At 36.8% G+C, this 10,736-nt stretch overlaps 1 long non-coding RNA gene across 1 annotated transcript; it reads left to right on the top strand.

Moving 5' to 3' along the window:
* Nucleotides 1–645: 645 nt before the first annotated feature.
* LOC117461354 (uncharacterized) lies at nt 646–1,937 on the top strand. Its single transcript, XR_011644740.1, has 3 exons — nt 646–755; nt 1,369–1,508; nt 1,609–1,937. It is a non-coding gene; the product is annotated as an uncharacterized lncRNA (long non-coding RNA).
* The last annotated feature ends 8,799 nt before the right edge of the window (nt 1,938–10,736 follow it).

Consider the following 10,736-nt stretch of genomic DNA (forward strand, 5'->3'; position numbering starts at 1 on the left):
AAAGTGTTTCAAAAGAGTACACTGAGGTAATAGCATTTGTGTCCCTATTCAGACTTGATGTAATTATGAATATTATCTAAGGTAATTAACTCCTCTGTTAAATAAATTGTGAGCCATAGTTAGTATGTAGCCTACAAGGTTGTTGGAAACACAGTGGCCTATTCTAATGCTGATAGTTGCTGGTTTGTTTAGGATTATAAACCATGCTGGTTATTTTGGTATTTCATCCATTTCATTACTCATTGTTACATAGAGTTTGGAGAATATGTATCCTACCTCTTTGTGTAATTGCCCTTTTCTCCTCTTAATAAGATCATTGTTAGTCTTTTAAAATGACTCATCTAGTTGTCTTCAAATATAGCATGATAGGTCCACTTTAAAGTAACTAAGAACAAATTCCTTCTAAAATAAAGTGACTAAATTAAAGAACACACAAAAAGGTAAACTGGAGCACATCTCCTAACAATTCACAAAAACGCAGGCCTCACGCAGCGACAGAGACATGCAGCCAGAGTTGAATGAGAGAGGCCACTGCAGCCTTCCTCAGGTCCTTTAAGGAGGCCCTGATTGGGGATTGGGAGCACCTGGGGGAGAGGCTGCACCTGGAGACAATCAGGGAGAGAGAGAGAGACACACACAAGCACCAACTGCGGCACATGTAACACAACCTCTCTATATAAACCAAGGTGTCCGTGATCTCTTCACAAATCCTACTCTTCCATGCTCGCTACCTACTCAGGCTTTCATTGAATTTGGTAAGTGAACAAGTCCATTTAGACATGAATCATTATCCATTGTGCATTTGAATTGTCTAAATCGTTGATATCTAAAATGTAGCATTATGTTTTATTAGTGCTATGTATAGGATTTAAATGTCAATGCATAGAAAGATTATAGCAATTTACATATTATAGTGACATTCATCAAATTGTGGGAATTCTGTCAATTTGAAGTTGTTTGAAAAGTCATGCAAAAGGTAGGAGAAACTGAGATGACTTGAAGGAGGAACAACACGTAAAGGGAGTTTGGAAATCAGACTAGATGTGTTTGGTTGCCTTGAATTGTTTTGGAAAGATGCAGAATTGCCTACCACACCAAATCACTAGCTTTTCTCTTGCCCCACCCAAACATGACTTTATCATGTCTGTTGTTCAAAACCAAGGGTACATTTAGTAATTACCCCTTAAAGAAAAGATGAGAAGGCAACATATGAGCAAGACTTTACCGCACCGTTTTAAAATAATCAGTAATGTTCACAAGACAAATGATGGTTGGGCAGTAAGAATCTTGATCCTAGCACGCTCCGAGAATCCATTTATAAATAAACACTGAACTTCACAGTCAACAGTATTTTTTTTTTCATTTCAGCGAACATGGCCATGCTTGAAGAACAACTGAAAGTATTGAAGACCACCTTCGATAAGTATGCTGGAAAAGACGGAGACAAAGGTTCAATGAGCAAGGCAGAACTTGCTGATTTGCTCCGCGAGGAGTTTCCTGGAATGGCCGTAAGTAAAAAGATGAAGCACTATTGTATATAGATCTGTGTATGCCTCTGTTTATGTTTTAAAATATAATGCAAACTTCTGTGGACTTTATCTCTTTTAGGGGGACAAAAAAGAGATGGACGCATTCTTCACCGGCCTAGATGGGGACAAGGATGGAAAAGTTTCTTTCCCAGAGTTTGTCCAGTTTGCAGCAACCTTGCTGTTGATGCTGATGAGCCAAATGTAATTTGGGAACATTGCCTCAGAATTCTTTGCCTTAAGGTTATCTCTATAAAATCTAGAAAGTACATTATCATTATTATGTGTTCTGAAGAAACAACGATGAATCATTGATGGGTTCTTATGTTAGCTTAAAGAATCTGAAAGGTCCTATAAATCATTGATTGACAGATGTTAACTAACAAAAATAAATGTTGTCACATTTTATAATTGTGTGCGTGTTATTAAACCAAAGAGATATTTTGACAACTTCTAGATTAGAATATTTAATGACCACACAGCCAGGCTGGTGGAATTCGTATTCAGTGCAGATTATTACAGCTTGTTCCATACAATAACAAGTACAACACACAGCACAGGGCAAATACATACATCATGACATATATACATAAAGTTCAAGGTGTGATGGATTGTGATTGTTCATTGGGGTAATTTAGAGTCCATTTAGTGTCCGTATTGCAAAGGGGAAGAAGCTGTTTTTGAAGCGGGTGGTTTTGATGGACAGCCTTCTCTTTAAAATGCATTTTAAATTATTATTTAGAGCATACTCTGAAATGCCATAGAACATGTTAAAATAATGTCTCTTGGCTCCTAATTAAGAGATCTATCCTAAAAGTAAAATAAATAAAGGTACAGTAAGAACACCAAATAAACAGGAATACAAATATCAACCATATAGTACATAATATATACAATTTGAAAGCAACAATCTGCAGAATGCTAAGAGAAGAGGTGGGTTTTAAGATTGAAAACGACAGTGTTGAAGTCTAATGTGGAGGGGCAGAGCGTTCCACAGTTTAAGAGCTGCAAAAGCACAGTCTTTTAGCTTGGTTCTGGGTACATTCAGGAGCAGGTGATCAGCTGACCTGAGTGGGCCTATTTCAGAATAGTATATGTTATGATTATAATTGATGTATTAATGATGCCACAGCTGGTAAAGGTGGAACTATGTTTAATTACTGTATTTACGGCTGGGTAGCTTGTGTACTTTATCCAGGTCTAACAAAATTCTCATGTGATTATATAGAATATATATATCAATCCGAATCTGCAAAGTAACTAAAGTTATCAAATAAATGTAGTGGGGTAGAACTTCTTCAAAAAATTGATTACATTCAAATATTCATATGCTTGTCATACAGTATGAAATATATAATTACAATCATAACTTATATTCTGAAATGCGGCAATCTGCATAATGAGTAATTTTATTTTGGTATTTTAAGTATATTTTGACGCTAGTACTTTTGTACTTTTACTTGTATTCCTACTGTGTGGTATTTATACTTTTACTTTAGCACAAGATCTGAGTACTTCTTACCCCTCTGCATATAATAGAGACAAGTTCTGAATGAGCCAATGTTATTATTAACAAAGACCGCAAGCAATGTTTTCCAACTTGATGCTTTAAAGGGGACCTATCATGCAAAATGCACCTTTGTACGTCTTTTATACATGGACGTACTCAAGAACGACGCAGGAGCACAAAGTACCAATGAACTGGCCAGATGTATGGAGAACTGGGATGACTGGAAGCGACGATGGAGGGCTCGTCTGAGGACGACCTAGAGATACATGAATATGTGTCCCCGGTGTGTCAGGGAACTCACCAAGTGTCAGCAAACACAACCCTCTCTCTTTTCCTCCATACCCAAATCTCTAAAAACGGGGCTTTAACGGATCTGATACAGACTGATCCAGATTTGAAAATAGTCTGACGTCAGTGACGCGGAGCTCCGCCTATATGGCCAACTCTACACCTATCAGGGGAATGAGAGGTTGCCATGGCATGGTAACAGCATGGTAACATGACGCTCGTAACTCGCCCCCCTACTTTACAGGGGGGCGTAGTCAGCTGCAGCGCATGCAAAGACAGGGGTGGAGGAGAGCAAAATGAGGCATGGCTAAAATGCATTATCTGTTTGGTATTTTGAAAAAAAAACTTCACAGGCATGTTTTATATAGGTATGGCCCTACAATATATGTTTCAAATATAGCGTGATAGGTCCACTTTAAAGTAACTAAGAACAACTTCCTTCTAAAATAAAGTGACTAAATTAAAGAATACACAAAAAGGTAAACTGGAGCACATCTCCTAACAATTCACAAAACCACAGGCCTCACGCAGCGACAGAGACATGCAGCCAGAGGAGAAGGAGAGAGGCCACTGCAGCCTTCCTCAGGTCCTTTAAGGAGGCCCTGATTGGGGATTGGGAGCACCTGGGGGAGATGCTGCACCTGGAGACAATCAGGGAGAGAGAGAGACACACACAAGCACCAACTGCGGCACATGTAACACAACCTCTCTATATAAACCAAGGTGTCCGTGATCTCTTCACAAATCCTACTCTTCCATCCTCGCTACCTACTCAGGCTTTCATTGAATTTGGTAAGTGAACAAGTCCATTTAGACATGAATCATTATCCATTGTGCATTTGAATTGTCTAAATAGTTGATATCTAAAATGTAGCATTATGTTTTATTAGTGCTATGTATAGGATTTAAATGTCAATGCATAGAAAGATTATAGCAATTCTCTAATTTACATATTATAGTGACATTCATCAAATTGTGGGAATTCTGTCAATGCAAAGTTGTTTGAAAAGTCATGCAAAAGGTAGGAGAAACTGAGATGACTTGAAGGAGGAACAACAAGTAAAGGGAGTTTGGAAATCAGACTAGATGTGTTTGGTTGCCTTGAATTGTTTTGGAAAGATGCAGAATTGCCTACCACACCAAATCACTAGCTTTTCTCTTGCCCCACCCAAACATGACTTTATCATGTCTGTTGTTCAAAACCAAGGGTACATTTAGTAATTACCCCTTAAAGAAAAGATGAGAAGGCAACATATGAGCAAGACTTTACCGCACCGTTTTAAAATAATCAGTAATGTTCACAAGACAAATGAAGGTTGGGCAGTAAGAATCTTGATCCTAGCACGCTCCAAGAATCAATTTATAAATAAACAAACACTGAACTTCACAGTCGACAGTATTTTTTTCATTTCAGCGAACATGGCCATGCTTGAAGAACAACTGAAAGTATTGAAGACCACCTTCGATAAGTATGCTGGCAAAGACGGAGACAAAGGTTCAATGAGCAAGGCAGAACTTGCTGATTTGCTCCGCGAGGAGTTTCCTGGAATGGCCGTAAGTAAAAAGATGAAGCACTATTGTATATAGATCTGTGTATGCCGCTGTTTATGTTTTAAAATCTAATGCAAACTTCTGTGGACTTTATCTCTTTAGGGGGACAAAAAAGAGTTGGACGCATTCTTCACCGGCCTAGATGGGGACAAGGATGGAAAAGTGTCTTTCCCAGAGTTTGTCCAGTTTGCAGCAACCTTGCTGTTGATGCTGATGAGCCAAATGTAATTTGGGAACATTGCCTCAGAATTCTTTGCCTTAAGGTTATCTCTATAAAATCTAGAAAGTACATTATCATTATTATGTGTTCTGAAGAAACAACGATGAATCATTGATGGGTTCTTATGTTAGCTTAAAGAATCTGAAAGGTCCTATAAATCATTGATTGACAGATGTTAACTAACAAAAATAAATGTTGTCACATTTTATAATTGTGTGTGTTATTAAACCAAAGAGATATTGTGAGAACTTCTAGATTAGATACATACATCATGACATATATACATAAAGTTCAAGGTGTGATGGATTGTGATTGTTCATTGGGGTTATTTAGAGTCCATTTAGTGTCCGTATTGCAAAGGGGAAGAAGCTGTTTAAAATGCATTTTAAATTATTATTTAGAGCATACTCTGAAATGCCATAGAACATGTTAAAATAATATCTCTTGGCTCCTAATTAATTTACTTTAAAAGTAAAAATAAAGGTACAGTAAGAACACCAAATAAACAGGAATACAAATATCAGCCATATAGTACATAATATATATACAATTTGAAAGCAACAATCTGCAGAACGCTAAGAGAAGAGGTGGGTTTTAAGACTTAAGATTGAAAACGGACAGTGTTGAAGTCTAATGTGGAGGGGCAGAGCGTTCCACAGTTTAAGAGCTGCAAAAGCACGGTCTTTTAGCTTGGTTCTGGCCTGGGTACATTCAGGAGCAGGTGATCAGCTGACCTGAGTGGGCGTGTATGGGCGTATTTCAGAATAGTATGTTATGATTATAATTGATGTATTAATGATGCCACAGCTGGTAAAGGTGGAACTATGTTTAATTGCTGTATTTACGGCTGGGTAGCTTGTGTACTTTATCCAGGTCTAACAAAATTCTCATGTGATTATATAGAATATATATATCAATCCGAATCTGCAAAGTAACTAAAGTTATCAAATAAATGTAGTGGGGTAGAACTTCTTCAAAAAATTGATTAAATTCAAATATTCATATGCTTTATTATCATACAGTATGACATCTATAATTACAATCATAGCGGCAATCTGCATAATGAGTAATTTTATTTTGGTATTTTAAGTATATTTTGACGCTAGTACTTTTGTACTTTTACTTGTATTCCTACTGTGTGGTATTTATACTTTTACTTTAACACAAGATATGAGTACTTCTTACCCCTCTGCATATAATAGAGACAAGTTCTGAATGAGCCAATGTTATTATTAACAAAGACCGCAAGCAATGTTTTCCAACTTGTGGATTGCGATTCCCCATGGGGCCCCAAGAAAAAGTCTCAGGGATAGAAAAATAAGAAACACAAATATTGAACCCTATTTCTGTGTTACGTTTTTTAAATGTATTGTGACATATTACATAGTCCACCTATTCAGATATGTAAGAGTTTTTTAACTAATAGATGTTTACAAATTCAAAAGTCATGCCCATATAGGCCACGACCTGAGATAATGGGTCACGAGTAGATCATTTCTCCCTGTTAGGCCATAGGTTTGGGACCCCTCACATTTTAACTGCCGAATTATAATGACTGAACTGGAAGCAATTCAACTATGCTAATGCTATTTCTAGTGGTCAAGAGAAAGGTAATTTACTATTATGAACATCAAATAATTGATTCATGTCATCTTTCAAATGAATGGCAAACTTTTCTTTTCACGACCAACTTCTGAGTTGTATAAAACTGCTGTTTTATATTTTCATATGTGATAGTAAACCGTCTGGTATCTGGGTTTTTCAATTGTTGTTTGGAGAAAACACTCGATTTTATGATGTCATAGTCTGTAATGTGGGCAACTTCCCTGAGGTCCCAGATGCCCAGAAGGTTGGTTAATTGGTCAATTCATAAAATATAATGGCTTTCATTTAAAAATATTTGGTGAATGTGAAAAGCTAACACAGGTGCTGCATTGTTCCATTACCTTGAGACCATGTCTAGAGGCTTTATGTCCAAACTAGTTTTGCTGAAGTGGAATATACTTTAAAAGTAAGGCAAGGCAAGTTTATTTATATAGCACCTTTCAACACAATTCAAAGTGCTTTACAAAAAATGAAAGACATTAAGAAAATTGCATTTAAAATCAGTCATTAAAAAGAAAAGATAATAAAATAAACATTAAAATAAAAAAATACATGGATAAAAGTTACAGTGCAGTTTAAGATGTGAATAGTTCAATTAAAAGCAGCGGCAAAAAGAAAAGTCTTCAGTCTGGATTTAAAAGTAGTCAGAGTTGCAGTGGACCTGCAGGTTTCTGGGAGTTTGTTCCAGATATTTGGAGCATAATAACTGAATGCTGCTTTACCATGTTTAGTTCTGACTCTGGGGACAGAAAGCTGACCGGTCCCTGAAGACCTGAGAGATCTGGATGGTTCATAATTTAGCAGGAGGTCAGAAATGTATTTTGGGCCTAAACCATTCAAAGCTTTATAAATCAGCAGCAGTATTTTAAAATCTATTCTTTGACACACAGGAAGCCAGTGTAAAGACTTCAGAACAGGTGTGATGTGATCCACTTTCTTAGTGTTAGTGAGGACTCGAGCAGCGGCGTTCTGAATCAGCTGCAGCTTTCTAATAGATTTTTTAGTGAGACCTGTAAAGACACCATTGCAGTAGTCCAGTCTACTGAAGATAAAAGCATGGACAAGCTTTTCCAAATCCTGCTGTGACATTAGTCTTTTAATCCTAGATATGTTCTTTAGGTGATAGTAGGCTGATTTAGTAACTGTTTTAATGTGACTGTTGAAACTCAGGTCAGAGTCCATGACTACACCTAGATTTCTGGCTTTATCTGTTGTTTTGAACATTGCAGACTGAAGCTCAGCGCTAACTTTTATATGTTCTGCCTTGGCTCCAAAAACCATTACCTCAGTTTTATCTTTGTTTAATTGGAGAAAGTTCTGACACATCCAGTCATTGATTTGTTCAATGCACTTACTCAGTGTTTGAATGGGAGCATAGTCTCCTGGCGAAATTGTTACGTAAATGTGTGTGTCATCTGCATAGCTATGGTAACATATTTTGTTGTTCTTCATTATCTGAGCCAGTGGTAGCATGTAGATGTTAAAGAGAAGAGGCCCCAAGATGGAGCCTTGAGGTACCCCACATGTCATATTTGTCAACTCAGATGTGTATTTACCTATAGAAACAACGTTTTTGCTGTCCTTTAAGTAGGATTCAAACCAATTTAGAACTGTTTCCGAAAGTCCCACCCGGTTTTCCAGTCGGTCTAGTAATATGTTGTGGTCAACAGTGTCAAACGCAGCACTGAGTTCTAATAATACTAACACTGAAGTTCTGCCACTGTCTGTGTTTAAGTGGATGTCATTGAAGACCTTTACAAGAGCAGTCTCAGTGCTGTGGTTTGGACGAAAGCCTGACTGGAACACATCAAAACAGTTATTTAAATGCAAGAAAATACTCAACTGTGCATTGCAATGACTTCCATGTTAAAAAAAGACTTTAAAAAGCTGAATATTTTAAAAAGTATAACATATTTTGAAAAAGTTGAAGGTTTCCCATCGATTCCTGAACAGGCTGAATAGTTTAATATTTGAATGGTTTCTGTAGCTGAAAATAAGCTGAAGTTATGGAGTGCCAAAGTATTGGCTGAAATAAGGGGAAGAATAAATAATTTAAGTACTATAGTGGAATGCATTCGCACAAATAATGTCCTCTAGGTTTTTTATCATTAATCTGATGTAATTGTGTCATGGTGTTTGAATTGATATTAGGTGGACATAGTAGTTATATTCACTGTAATTACATTTATCTTTTTCAATCAAATCCAGTTTCTTTATTTGGTTCCTTGCTGGAAAGTAATGTTGCTGTCATATACAGCATGCTTAATAGAAGCGGAAGAGTTATACAAAAAAAGAAAGAAAGAGGGTGGCCATAAAAGGAATAATTCAACCTGTAAACCATACATTTTAAGATTCATTTAAAAACTCTTTTATTTACCTTTAAATCCCTCAATGGCCTGGCTGCACCCCACCTCTCTGAGCTGCTACACCCCACCTCTCTGAGCTGCTACGCCCCACCTCTCTGAGCTGCTGCACCCTACCTCTCTCAGCTTAAGTCTCAAAACCCACCTCTTCTCTTAGCGTTCTGCAGTTTGCAGATTGTTGCTTTTATATTGTATATGTTTTTTTATTATATGGCTGATATTTGTATTCTTGTTTTGTGTTCTTACCTTTATTTGTTTTTGTTGTTGTTGTATACATCACTTTGGTCTGGAGGTTTTAAAGTTTAAAAAAAGTTGGATTGTTGTATTTTTTAACATGTTCTATGGCATTTCAGAGTATGCGCATTTCAGAGTATGCACATTTCAGAGTATGCACATTTTAAAGAGAGGGCTGACTGTAGGAGTTCTCACCATTTGTCTTTGGTTTAATAACACACACAAACAATTATACAATGTGACAACATTTATTTTTGTTAGTTGTTAGTTAGCTGATATTAAAAATCAATGATTTATGCTCAAAGACAGCACCTTTCAGGTTCTTTAAGGCAAATAATTCTGAGGCAATGTTGCCAAATTAGAATGCGCTGTACAACAACATTAAGGTTGCTGCAAACTGGACAAACTCTGGAAAGGAAACTTTTCCATCCTTGTCCCCATCCAGGCTGGCGAAGAATTGGTCTAACTGTTTTTTGTCCCCCTAAAGAGATAAAGTCCACAGAAGTTTGTATTAGATTTTAAAACATAAACAGAGGCATACACAGATCTATATTACAATAGTGCTTCATCTTTTTACTTACGGCCATTTCAGGAATCTCCTCGTGGAACAAATTAGCAAGTTCTGCCTTGCTCAGTGAACCTTTGTCTCCGTCTTTTCCAGCATACTTATCGAAGGTCTTCTTCAATCCTTTCAGTTGTTCTTCAAGCATGGGCATGTTTGCTGAAATGAAAAAAATGCTGTTGACTGTGAAGTTCAGTGTTTATTTATAAATGGATTCTTGGAGCGTGCTAGGATCAAGATTCTTATTTCCCAACCATCATTTGTCTTGTGAACATTACTGATTATTTTAAAATGGTGCGATAAAGTCTTGCTCATATGTTGCCTTCTCATCTTTTCTTTAAGGGGTAATTACTAAATGTAACCTTGGTTTTGAACAACAGACATGATAAAGTCATGTTTGGGTGGGGCAAGAGAAAAGCTAGTGATTTGGTGTGGGAGGCAATTCTGCATCTTTCCAAAACAATTCAAGGCAACCAAACACATCTAGTCTGATTTCCAAACTCCCTTTATGTGTTGTTCCTCCTTCAATTCATCTCAGTTTCTCCTACCTTTTGCATGACTTTTCAAACAACTTTGCATTTTCAAATTGACAGTATTCCCACAATTTTGATGAATGTCACTATAATATGTAAATCAGAGAATTGCTATAATCTTTCTATGCATTGACATTTAAATCCTATACATAGCACTAATAAAACATAATGCTACATTTTAGATATCAACTATTTAGACAATTCAAATGCACAATGGTTAATGATTCATTCCGGCGCAGACTGAAAACTCATCTCTTTCGACTCCACTTCGAGCAATAAAATGACTAACAGAGCACTTATATACTAATAAAGGGCTGGCTTATCTAAAGCCAATTGAGTAGCAC

Source organism: Pseudochaenichthys georgianus, chromosome 16 (assembly GCF_902827115.2).
Source record: "Pseudochaenichthys georgianus chromosome 16, fPseGeo1.2, whole genome shotgun sequence".
Classification (NCBI taxonomy): domain Eukaryota; kingdom Metazoa; phylum Chordata; class Actinopteri; order Perciformes; family Channichthyidae; genus Pseudochaenichthys; species Pseudochaenichthys georgianus.